This window comes from Fistularia commersonii, chromosome 16, assembly GCF_037954325.1.
Source record: "Fistularia commersonii isolate RoL2024-O1a breed Wild chromosome 16, RoL_Fcom_v1.0, whole genome shotgun sequence".
NCBI lineage: Eukaryota > Metazoa > Chordata > Actinopteri > Syngnathiformes > Fistulariidae > Fistularia > Fistularia commersonii.
Genome location: NC_141299.1, coordinates 11899875 through 11913660, shown reverse-complemented (window position 1 = coordinate 11913660; position 13786 = coordinate 11899875).

Below are 13786 nucleotides of genomic sequence, written 5' to 3'. Positions count from 1 at the left end.
GGATCAGAGCAGGGGATAAAAATTCCCGGGATTCCAGTGAAACGTGACAGTGACCTTCTGGGACCTCAGAGAGACGATTTACATTTCTACCAAGCAGCTTCTATCAAAGTGTGGCGGTGTGATGACAAAAAGGTTATCTCTTTTGAAAAAGTAACATTTGACCGGTCATGAGTGCAGAAACCTGCCTACGTCACTCATATCAGAAGTTAAATTGAATAATTTGGTTTCAAAAGATGCAAAGTAAGTTATCTTTGAAACACTTCTTCTTTTTATCCTTTCGGCTGCTCTCTTCAGGTGTCACCGTGGCGAATCATCTGCCTCCATCTGACCCGACTATCTGCATCCTCTCACACCAGTTAACTTTGTATCCTCTTTCACACCCGTCCATAAAACTCCTCTTTGTCTTCCTCCAGGCCTTCTGCCTGGCTGTTCCAACCTCGACATCCTTCGATCCAAATATTAACTATCCCTCGAGGAGTCCAAACCATCTCAGTCTAACCTTCTCTTCCAAACATCTCCTTTCCATCTTCATCACTCCCAAAGAGGAACCTGAACATTTTCATTCCTACTTTCACCCCTTCTTTTTTCCTCAATGCCACCAACATCACTGGTCTCACCACCGTCTTCTACACCTTTCCTTTCATTCTGGATGATATTCTTCCAACCTGCATGGGGCGGTGTGGCGTAGAGGGTTAGAGTGGTCGTCTTTGGAACCGAACATTCCTGGTTCAATTCACAATTCAAGTGTTGTTGAGCAAGAGACTGAACCCCTAACTGCTCCCATGGTGCTGTTCCTTAGCTTTCTACTGCTTATGGGGTAAATGTAGTGGTCAAATTTCACTAATGTTGTGCTCTATGTTTAACTGAATGCGACAATGAAGGCTTTTCCTCTTCACATTGCTCCCTGACACTTTTAGCACAGCGGAGTTCATATTAAAAATATATAAAATATATAATATATAAAATATATAAAAACATATGAAACACCCTGGAGTTTGGTTCTGACAACTTTGATGCCACCACGTTGTCGCGCAACCCCAGTTTCCAATAAGAGACACAGTTTGAACGCAAGTGAAAATACAAGTTGATAAATCTTTAAGGGTGCTTTAAGAGTCAATGGTGCACAGTGAGACCAAACTACTGTCTAACAATTATTCATTTCATCACCCTATTAAAATAATCGCCTATGTCATTTTTTTACAAAAATGTTTTTTTTTGCCTGAATCATCTCCTCATGATGCTGACCACCTCTGGCAAAATTGCTTACATTCTCAGTTAAACAGATTGTGCCATTCTACCCCTTTAGTAGAAATGGCCTATGTCAACAGTGTGTCAAAAGGTTCAGTTATTTGTCTTTTCTGAAAAATCTGAAAAAAATGACTCAGGCGATTATTTTAAAACGGTGACGATGTGCAAGACATCAATAGGACGGCACGGTGGTGCAGTGGTTAGCGCTTTGGCTTAGCACGAAGGACCGTGGTTCAGTTCCAACAAGGGGGCCTGCGCGGGGTTTGTACGCTCTCCCCCGTGTCTGCGTGGGTTGTCCGGTTTCCTCCAACAGTCCAAAAACACGCAGCAGGTTAATTGGAAAAAATTGGGAAAATTTCCCCGAATGAGCGAGCGAATGTTGTCTGATGCAGCCTGATGTTACACTTTAAGGTGAGAGAAAAATACTTAAAAACAGCGCAAACACGCCTTTGACTTATGATAACGGCCAGGAATTCCCCCATAAAGTACATCATAGTTCAAAATATTATGAGTAGTGTTACTGTCTCACAAAATTGACTTTTTTTTTTTTTTTTTTTAATTCAACAAATAAAGCTGATGTCGAGACTTATAGAGGCACTGACGTGAAGTTAGACCGCGCTTGTGCCGAGGCGGTCGTAAACAGGGAGGTGAGAGCAGTTTAGCTTTCACAATGTATGGATAAAAATAAACCCGAGAGGGTGAAGCGGGTCAGGGTGCAAATATTAATTTTTCTGTCCTGATCGACCGATACCAAACAAACGAAACGGGAAACACTAAATTAAATGCCGGGACAAAGCGCGACAGCGGGATAAATATGGCATTGTATTAGTGTTTACAGAGGAAACAGCTCAGTGCTGCACACCACCCATCCTGACGCTGCACACACAACATCCAAGGTGAGAGCTACTTCTTTGGCAAGCGTCAAAAGACAGATTGTGCCGTTCACGATACCATCAATTACAAAGGAACAGAACGAACCGCTACTCTTGATCGTAACCTGACCCTACCTCGGTGAAGCCTTTTCTCCGCTTCACATATATTAACAGTGACAAACAAACTGCCAAAATCCTTGATTGGTTTCCTCTTCCTCCTGACTTTTGCATTGTTATTGACTCTTTGGAATATAGCTTAAGTACTGCCCCCGGAGCCCTTGTCAGTTGTTTGATAGAGAGCCTTGAGTGTGTTTGGCCTGTTCTTTTCTGTCCGGCCGGCGCGGGAGCGGGGAAGCCAGGCATTGAGCCCTTAACTATTCCCTCTTCCCAAGTTCTATTTCCAGCTCCGGCCCTGGGGCGCACCGCTCCGACATTCTGCAGCCCGGGCCCGACTGACCACAACACTGCTCCGTGACCCCGGGGCCACGACTTCGCTCTCACTGAGAATGGGAGGAACTGAGGAGCCATATTGTGTCTTGAAACTTCCCAGAATGATAATTATAAAAACAGTGTTTGTTTATGTTCTCACAAGGAAAAGGGACGGGCGAGTGGAAGATGGAGGAAGGAGGATCAGTGTAAAAGTTCAACTCAGGGTCTGGGAGTCAACATTCGGGCTGCAGCTGATACTTTACAACAGCCTGGATTATTTTAATGTAGTGTTATTTGCTTGACAGGGTGCATGTGAATACGAGCGCGTGTGTGAGATTGCACCATGACATTAAAAAGGCCAGCTGTGAGTGGATGTCTAGCCACTATAAATAACCCCCGGTTCGAAAACATGACAAAAAAATAGCCCAAATTAGGACATAAATATTTAACTGGCCGTTTGCGGCACGGGAGTCAGCGGAGAAACAGTGATCGTGAAAAGTTATGGTGACACTTCAACCTGCAACGCTTTTTTATGTGATCTTTTTCACATCTGCTTTTGCCGTTGTGCATCACCTTGCTTTTGACATGTCAGTCATCACGCGTGCACACTCAGTCAAACACACACAAACACACACACGACACAGAAAGAGCCAAAGAGAGAGAAAGAGACTGTGCTAGTTTTCTTGACTGCCCGTTTTACAACGCAAGTTGATCTCTATCCAACATTCAGGTCATCCCCGCGCCTAAGTGTCTTGACCACGGTGTTTACTGTGGTTCCTGTGTAGTTCGTGTGCACCTCAGTTGCCATGGTTACGATTCACTTAGATCATTATTCAATGCTACTCTTGGTACTTGACTCCACTTAGCGTCAGAAAGGAGGGAGAAATGAATAGATAAGATAAACTGATCATTAAATATCCCCCGCTGACACCGTGTGCTGTTGGGGGTTTATGAATTTTTGTCTGTTTGGTTTCGGTCTGTTTTGTCAAGATTACAAGATCCTCATCTCTTTATCTTGCGATAGCAAAGCTCATTTTCTTGTGAAAACAAGACAAAATAAGATGGTTGTCAGTTTTTTTTTTTTTTTCTGTTGTATATTTATCAACTCCAGTTAATCCAATGACTCTGAACCTGACGTCCCCAGAACCAGTCAGATACGCTAATGTCTATCTGATCTACAAGTTCAGAAGCGGCGCCTTTATTAAAGAGATCTATAATGCAGTGATCAATGTTCTCCTAATCTAACATTGTTACCGTGACGGCAGTGATAGGAGGGCAGATCCTGGTGCGGCACTGGATCATTTGCTTAGTTTGAGAAAGATCTACAAACAAAAAAAGCTAATAAAAGACATAGATATGTTGATTTATAATGGGTTTACATTTGGATGTGTTTGGAAAGGCATAGCAACAAGGGATTATGTTAAAAAAAAACAGCTAAAAGTTGGATCTTGACATAAAATGCAATAGAATAGTCAGAATCATATAATAGAATTCTTTTCTGCGGATTCTTTTGAATTGCATCAACAGCTGGAGGGTGATGTGTCCAATCTCACGATATTTATTCATGTTTGAGTCACATAAAAAAAATAATATTAATGATCGAGATGTAACATCTAATACTCCTTATGTTCATTGCGTCACAATGTCTGCGATGTCTGATACATTTCAACAATTACTTGATGAAAGAGGAACAATATGATGCATTATTTGATGATAAAATGTGTGCTTTTTTTGGTTTATTTAGCAATAATTTTTGATTTCCGCCATTTCCAAATTAAAAACAAATATTAGCCCGGGATCCTGGGAGCTATGTTGTCGGGGGCTTTACGCCCCTGGAAGAGTCACCCAAGACAAACAGGTCCCAGGTGAGGGACCAGACAAAGCACGGCTCAGAAGACCACCCATGAAGAGCAAAAACTTTGGACGCAGTTTTTCCTTGCCTGGACGCGGGTCTCCGGGGCCTCCCTGGAGCCAGGCTCGATGGCGAGCGCCCGGCGGCCAGGCCTGCACTCATGAGGCTCCGCCGGGCACGGCCTGAAGAATTGACATGGGTCCCTCTTCCCCTGGGCTCACCGCCCACAGGAAGGGCCGAGGGGGTCGGGCGCAGTGCGAGCAGGGAGGTGGTCTGACCCTCGCCTGCAGTCGCTGGCTCTTGGGACATGGAATGTCACCTCTCTGGCGGGGAAGGAGCCCGAGCTAGTCAGCGTGGGGTCTATATAGTCAGCATGGGGTCTGGAACCAGGCCTCTGGAGAGGGGCGGGATTTTTTACTCCGGAGTTGCCCCTGATGAGAGGCACCGGGCAAGTGTGGGCGTATGCTTGACCACCCCACTCGACGCCTGTATATTGGGGTTCAACCTCTGCCGTCAGGTGGGGGGGACGGGTTCTGACTTGTTTGTGGTTATGCACCCAATAGCGATTTAGTTTACCCACCCTTCTTGGGGTCCCTAGAAGGGCTGCTACAGAGAGCACTTCTACCGGGGACTCCCTCGGTCTATCCGGAGACTTCAACGCTCACGTGGGCGACGACAGTGCGACTTGGAAGAGTGTGACTGGGAAGAACGACCCCCCGATCTGAACCTGAGCATTGATTTGTTATTGGACTTCTATGTTAGTTATGGATTGTCCATTACAGACACCGTGTTCAGGCGTAGACGTCCATATGTGGACTCGGCACTGATGTACCTTAGGCCACAGGTCTTTGATTGACCTTGAGATCGTGTCGTCGGACTCGCGGTCGCATGTCCTGGACACTCGGATGAAGAGAGGGGCGGAGCTGCCAACTGATGACCACCAGGTGTTGAGCTTGGTGGAGGAGGATGCTGGTTAGACATGGCAAACCCATACGTACCGTGAGGATCTGCTGGGAATGTCTGTCAGAGTCCCCAGTCAGAAGGAGTTTCAACTCCCACCTCCAGCGAGAGTCGGGGGACTTCGATTCCCAGTGAGCCGTATTCCGTGCTTCCATTGTCAAGGCGGCAGACAGGATCTACGGCCGTAAGGCGTTCAGCGCTTGCCGGGGCAGTAACCCCTCGATCCCACCGGTGGACCCCAGTGGTGAAGGATGCCGTCAAACTAAAGAAGGAGTCCTATCGGGCCTTTCTGGTCTGTGGGCCTCCATAGGCAGCTGACAGGTACCGGCAGGCCAATCGACATGCGGCTTCGGTGGTTGCCGAGGCAAAAAGTTTGGGGAGACCATGGAAAACGACTTCTGCCGGGCATCGGGGAGATTCTGGTCCACCATCTGGCGGCTCGGGAGGGGGAAGCAGTGCTCCATCAACGCTGTACAGCGGGAGCGGGGCGCTGCGGAACTCAACTCCAGACATTGTAGATCAGTGGCAGGAATACTTCTGAGACCTCATCAAAACGCTTTCCCATCTAATGAGGAAGCAGAGCCGGGAGGTTTTGGGGCAGACATACCTATTTCCAGGGCTGAAGTTGCTGAAGCAGACAAAAAGCTCTTCAGTAGCGGGGCCCCAGGAGTATGGGGTACCGAACCCCGTTATATTGGCCTGCCGGTCCCTGTATGATCGATGACGGAGTGAAGTCCGCATTGCCGGTTGTAAGTCCGACCCGTTTCTGTTCGTAACTTTTACAGACAGAATTTGTAGGCACAGTCAAGGCGCCGAGGGGATCCAGTTTTGTGGCCACAGACTCAGCTTTTTGCAGATGATGTGATCATCTGCAAAAAAAAAAAAAAAATCTGCAGATGATGCTGGAAGTGGCCGAGATGAGGATCGGCGCCTCCAAATCCGAGACCAGGATGCTCAACCGGAAATTGGTGGGTCGCCCACTCCAGGTCGGGGAGGAGGTCCTTTACCAAGCGCAGGAGTTCAAATATCTTGGGGTCTTCTTCACCAGTGAGGAAAGGATGGAGCGGTGAAGACGGAGCTGAGCCAGAAGGCGAAGCTCTCAATTTACCGGTCAATTTACGTTCCCACCCTCGCTAGGGTCACGATCTGTGGATAGTGACATAACGAACGAGATCGCGGATACAGGCGGCCGAAATGAGTTTTCTCCGCAGGGTGACCGGACTCTCCCTTAGCGATAGGGTGAGAAGTTGGGTCATCAGAGTTGAGTCGCTGCTCCTTCACATGGAGAGGAGTCAGATGAGGCGGCTCGGGGCATCTGGTCAGGATGCTTCCTGGACGCATCCCGGGGGACGGATTTTGTGAATTTTCCATCTGGGAGGAGACCACGGGGAAGACACCCAGAACACGCTGGAGAGACTATGTCTCTAGGGCGGCCTGGGAAGGCCTTGGGGTCCCCCCGGATAAGCTGGAGCATGTGGCGGGGGAGAGGGAAGTCTGGGCCTCCAGCTTCTGCCCCCAAGACCTGACACCAGATAAGCAGGGGAAGATGGACGGATAATATTGGACTCAGTTGTTAGACTAAATTGCTTTTTTTTTTTTTAAATCCGCCACATGCATTTTGGTCTGTGACTAGAAAATGTACCATGTTTTTACTTCTAAAATGCCAATTCCTGTATTTTCGACATTTCACCGTTTGCAAGGGAATTTGTTGCGCATCACATTCAGTCTGTATCTTACGCACACGTAGTGCCGCAGGATATAAAGATGCAAGTGTCATCGACTTTACTTGTACTACCGCTCCTAAATTTTTTAAGAAGCCGAGCTCCGAGTGGACCGGTCTCTCACCACCTTCTCCCCGGCCCGATGGCTTATTTATTCAGGTGTAGCGTTTCTTCTCCGCGAGAGCTGAAGTCTGACGCTGACTGTGACCGGGCAGAGGGAGGGAGATCGTGGGCTCAGAGGGTCGCCGGGACAACAGGACTGCAGTATCAGTAGAAGCCGTGGCCTCGGGGGTTCCAGGCTCACGTCCACGGAAGACTGACACTTTCACACGGCGATTGCGCACGGAAAACGGCAATGATACCCTGAAACGGCTGCGGCCGACGGGGACGATAGCCGATAAGGGATAATGGACGGATGAAGAAGCGCAGATCCAGAATCCTATCAGGAACCTTGCGATTCCAAAGTCAACATTTTAAGTCCGCCTGGACCAATTAGATTGAGTGATGAATTAGCATTTTAAAAAAAGAAATCCTGCAGTTTTACAGCTACGCTTGAACTCTCCGGTCTCCTGACAGCCGCCCAAACATAATTACCGTCGTCTAACGGACTGATTTTTGCTTTCTTTTTGGAGTTTAAATATAAGTGACTTTTGATGAACAACAGATTTTAAAGTAAAAATATGTTGACTTTTCCAGCAGCGCATTCAAGTTGCAACTTCAGCCAAATGTTGAAGTATTACAAGACGTGCACGTACAGTTGAAATGATGAACCTGCAAAGGCGCACGTTTCCTCAGACTTGGCTGAAAATCCCATCGTCAGTAGAAGTTCTGCTCGCAGGATTGTCAACATCATGTTCCAGTTTTTATCTTTTGCATCGTTCCAATACAGGACCTAAAAATCTCAAATTTAGCGACACTGAGAATAAACTTCATATTTAATTAGAGAAGTTGAGTTCGTGCAAATATTGAAATAGTCGTATCTGCTGGAATTTTTAATGAGGGCCATATTAATATGTCACCAGATATTTTTTTCCACCAAACCCCTTATCAAAATGCGGTAATAACCAGGCTTTTAAAAAAAAAAAAAATGAACCAAAATAAGGAAGGGCAATTACTGTCAGAGCTCGACTCTTCATCTGCAAAGATGGGTAAAGGCATTCATTAAATTGGGATTTGAAACGGCGGCATTTGGCTGGTAAACACGAATCTCTGAATTCATAGTTCCCCCAACTGAATGTCCTCCTTTTCAAAAGAAAGGAATTTCCTTTTTATCGCAGAGGATCCTCAAAGAGCCGGGCGTCATCGTCCCCTACGAGACCGCTGTGATTTGACAAGTCCGGGGGAGGATAAAGAAAAAAATAAGAAAGAAAGAGGTGAATCGATAGTCAACTACAAAGGCCGGTGTTTGTCTGACAGCCAAACAAGCCACACCGGTATTGATCCGGGCCGCTTGAAATATGATGGATCGCAGAGGACAATATGTGGCCGGGATCCGCGCGCGCACACTGCTGGGAATACGAGAAAATACGGCAGCGCTCCTTCAAATCACGGCATTTTTTGTAAATATCATTTACCGGAATCGTCGCAATCACCACTTGGAGGAGGTTGTCTGGAAAAGGCTGCTCCGAGAATGTTGCATTTCACTGAAAACCTTGGATGATCATTTCACCAAATTGTACCTCTTTTGTATTCAAAATTAATCATCGGCCATCTGGTGGGCCTTGACATACCGTTTCAGCGGACAAAACATCTGATGAATGACGCTGAAGTTACCCTTGAAAGAAACCTTGGTCTACTCACAAATAACAGCTCAGCCAAGGTTTCGGCCTTTTTATCAACACAACATTCTTACACCCGTGACGATTCCTCTGCGCTGCTGAGGCGGTTGCAACATTTGCTAACTTGCCTCGGAAGAAAAAAAACACGCACGGAGAATCGGACGGAGTGGGGAAAAAAAAAGATAACTACACACACACACGCACGGTGGAAGATGGACGCTATATAAAGGAGGTCTCACAAATAATTTCACGCGGGGAGCTAATCTGCAAACACGTGGAGCCTCCTGCAGCTTTCCTGGTAGCTGCAGGAAAGGCGGAAAGGGGGGACGAGCAAAAGTACATATTTGTTACGAGCAGAGGAATAATTCATATCCTTTAAAAGTTCAAAAGATATTGTTATTTCGGTCCAATAAACAAAATCGCAGTTTACATCGGAGGTGTCAAACTCAAATACACAGTGGGCCAAAATTCAAAATTGGGACAAAGTCGCCGGCCGACATTGATATTTATTGAAAAAAAATCTTCCTCCAGATGTAACAGTGACCCTTTTCACCCAAACAAATTGTGCTTAAGAACTGTATATGAAACAAGCAAAGGTTAATACTAGGCAATAAATGACTTAATATTAAAATCGAAATTAAAATTAAAAAAAACACATCAATGGTATTTATTATTTAAATAAAAAAAAACATAAAAATCGTAGGTTTCTTTTTATTTGCAACCTTCTGAGTAAAATTTTAACCTTTTACCACAGGCTGATAATAAATGCAAAAATGAAATAATACTACTACTATTAATAATAATAACAACAGTAATGACATAATGATAATAATAATAATAATAATAATAATGATAGTGCATTAAGAAAACATTAATTATAGCTCAGTTTGCTACACACTGATCTACTCTGATCGTCTGCCTTTCTTTTTGCTATTTTTTGGAAGGGTAGTAAGTTACCAGTATTAGCATAAGGCTGCTATGGTAACTGTCAACAGAGGAGTAGATGTTAATGGGTCCTGTCGTGACTTTTGTGCCAAAACACCCGCAGAGCATTCTGGGATTTGTGGTATTTGCGGGACGGCTCATATTATTTAGTATGGCTCTGCGGGCCAAAAATAATTAATCTGCGGGCCAAAAGTGGCCCGCGGGCCAGAGTTTGACACCTATGGTTTACATGTAATCATTTAAAATAAAGCACAGAGCAGCATAGTGGTAAAATAGGCAGCGCTGATGCGTTGCAGAAAGAAGTCCCTGGTTTGATTTTACCAGTGGCACCTTTCCTTTCCTCCCAAAGTCCAAAAACATGCAGTAGGTTCTTTAAGATGCCCAGATGTGTGAGAGGTGACCGAAGTGTTGCATGTTACCATTATGTGTGAATGAGAGAGTGAACGGTTGTATGTCTCTATACGATGTGTGAATACATGAATGAATGGTTGTGTGTTTAGATGACATATGAATGAGAGAGTGAGTGATTGTATTTCCCTGTATGATTTTTTGAATAAAGAGTCGAACGTCTCCGTACGTGGCCTTTCGACAGACTGGCGACCGGTCCAGGGTGAACCCCTGGACCCGCCTCTCGCCCAATGACAGCGAGCATCGGCTCCGGCGTCCCATGATCCTGATTGCGGGAATATTGATTCAGATAATGAATGAATATTTCTCGAGAGGGGAAACCGACACATTTCCAGACGGGAGGCCTCAGCCGGTAACCTTGGTTTCGTGTCGCCTTTGCATGCGCTGGTATGTAAATGACCTTCAGGCAGAAATGGAGAAAGTAGTTTTTCTGGATTTGTGCTAAGATGAGCTGAATTAACTTGCAGCCGCCTCCATTTGTACCGAACAGAAATTCCAGGTCATGTGACAGTTTGGACGATTCCGGCAGAAATGTTCAAGGCACTGCCGGCATCTAACCAGCACGTGGGTATTGATTATTGTAAATGAATCCCTTAATCACCTTAATGAGATTTTTTTGTGTTGTTATGGGTGATTTTTATAGCCGCATTTACTCAAAGTCGTTCCGCGCCTTGTCGCAGTCGAGAGGCGTGTTGTGAAATATCCAGAAATGTCAAGGCAAAGCTGATGAGGTGCATTTTGGAGATTAAATCTGCGTTATTTGATAATATTAAAGAAGGCTGCGTTTGGTAATCAGAGCGCTGGCAGTACGTCCATCTTTACTTGTTTTCCCCTCTTTGTTTATTTAGTCCTTTTTAAAGTTTGCATAATTTGATCAGATAATATCAACTCCAGCCGCCATCAGATGAGTCCAAGTTTCCCAATGTTTACACCATTGCGTTGTATTTTACGCATTTAAGAATATCGCATTGTCTCTCGCGCAAATTCAAATCTAGCTCAAGAGAATGACCGATGTTTTTGTTTTGTTTTTTTTTTGCTCAAATCCGCTCCAATTATATTGTTTAAAGCAAAACTACGTTTCGCGTGTCTCCTATCGGCGATAACAACAATCCTCGGCCGTGCCCGCCGGGAGATCTCGAAACGCTAAAAGGGCGAAGGAGCAAAGAACGGAGAGCCTCTCAGTGGCGTAACCTGGGCTCGATTTATCAAAGACTGAGCAGAAAACCAGCAGGGAGGGTTTGCCTTCACCGGGGACTCTTTCAGCACCGCGCTGCCTGACAAATAGGCTGGAGGGTTCAGTGCATTAACCCACATGTTGACACTAGGCTGAGAACACAGAGTGATAGAGGGGCAATAGGGGGCTGCACAGAATGACATATGGCTCAGCTCTTAGGGGTGCAATAAACACACATGCATGCACAGGTGAAAACACAGGCGTGTACAAACACACACCGAAATGACTACTGTTACAGGTGGCTGGTTTCCTATGCGGTTTTACTTGGGTGTGCGTATTCTCACGTCGACCCCCCGCGACACCGAGCTCTCAACCGCTGCCGGAGGAGAGGTGAAAGTAGACCTAGATGGCGGCGCCTCAACACCTCAGCTGCGTTTTTTGTGTGTGTGTGTGTGTGTGTGTGTGTGTGTGTGTGTGTGGAGGCGGCAGGGAGGGTCACGAGGAGCCCTCATTGGGAAGAGCCACAGACACAACACAACCATGCAGACAGAAAGAGATACAGAAACACTGTCTCATACGACGGGGAGGAGAGTCATCTCCGGGTAAACACCGCCAGCGGAGGCCAGAGATGAGGAAACTGATATCAGCTGTGCTCCGAAGGCGCAAGAAACGAAGTAAAACACAGAAAGGAATAGTCTCAAAATTGCCCAAAAATGTAAATTAACAATAGCCTACCATTGCCCTATTTGATAGAAAAGTAAGTAAAGGTCATTTCAATGTGCTCATCATCTTAGGAACTTCTTTTTCATCTGGCTTGACTGAAAGGCTCACGTGGACTGAAACGGCCTGAGAGGGTCAAAGGTCGGCGTCATGACGAGGTCTAGTACTTCCTGTTCAGCAAGTCTTTCGAGGAATTCCCTCAAGTCTGACGCTAAGATGAACTGATGGCTCGGTGGCGGCTCAAGGTCAAGGCGACCTTGATAAAATTAAATGTGTCTGTCTCAGGAACACAAATTTTCACTCAAAACTCCATAAGAAAAAAGAAAAAACTGAAAACTAAAGGGTCAAGGGTCCGCTTAGCCTGATCTATGTATGTTTGTTTATGTCTTTATGTATATACACAAGCAAAATATCGTAGTTATTATCATCACCAGTTATTATGACGGTTGAGACCTGAATTTTTCAGACCCCCTCAAGAGAGACGGCAGTAATGTGCTGGACTTTCCATGGTGATCCGCAGCATTACGTGAGTGATGAAGATGGAGGCGGCCTCGCCACGTCCGAGCAAAAAGAAAATCCGCACCTAAAAATAAGGAAGTGGAAAACTGAATGGTAAAAGTGCCATGTAAAAAAAAAAAAAAAAAAAAACTGACTCATGTAGAAAATTGTCAAATGAATAATTTATGAGCGATAGCGGAGGATTCCCTAGAACAGCCGTCGATGAGAGCTGCGCGGTTGTCTCGCAGATGGATCAGCACGAGTGTGTGTGTGTGTGTGTGTGTGTGTGTGTGCAAGATTGTGAGTCACTTCATCAGCATAATAACTGCTGCTTTTTGTGCTCCCATTAGGTCATTAAAATTACAGCACGTGTGAAACTTTGGCAAGAGGGTAAAGTAAATCTCTTTACCCTTTTGCTCTCTGAAGGAAGTGGATGGAAAAAACGAATGAAAGGGGGAAAAATCTCCTTCATCTCTGTAGGCAACCCAAATCCTCACCGTGGTCGCTGCCAAAAACTAAATTAAAAAGACTGGAGAGTCAGACTCTTTAACAAACGCAGGGCTGTGCTCGTAGGGAACGGAGCTTCTCTCGTGGTTTACAATTTGTTTTAGCTTCTGCTCCGTGCTGTTCAGAAAGATCCAATCTTTCCAGATCAACACCAACCCACCAGATCGTTGCCGACGGAAACCCGAAGCCAATTTATAACAAAGCACTAATGACATCTTTCGCTTTGGTACATTGTGAAAAAATCTTTTTGGCTGACATTTATCTTCCCCGAGGCGGATTCAAACTTTTTCCAGGCACGTTCCCGATCACGGTTAACACATTCACACCTTGGAAGCTCCTCGGCGGGATCGACGGGCCCGTCGGCCACTGGACGGCCCGCTGGAGCATAAAACATCACCAACCGTCAACCCCAACGCCAGCGGGCACTAAGGCGAGACGTGACAGTGGATAGAAGTCCGACAAGTCATGTTTGGGTGCATCTTCATCCATTCATTTATTATCCTTACAGATTATCTCGCAGCTAGCATCACAGGGAGACGTACAACCATTCGCTCTCTCGTTCACACGTCTGGGCAATTTAGGGTCTCGAATTAACCCGCGGCATGTTTTGGACTGTTGGAGGATACCGGACACTCACGCAAACACATGGGGACCCATTTGCACCTGCGTCCTTG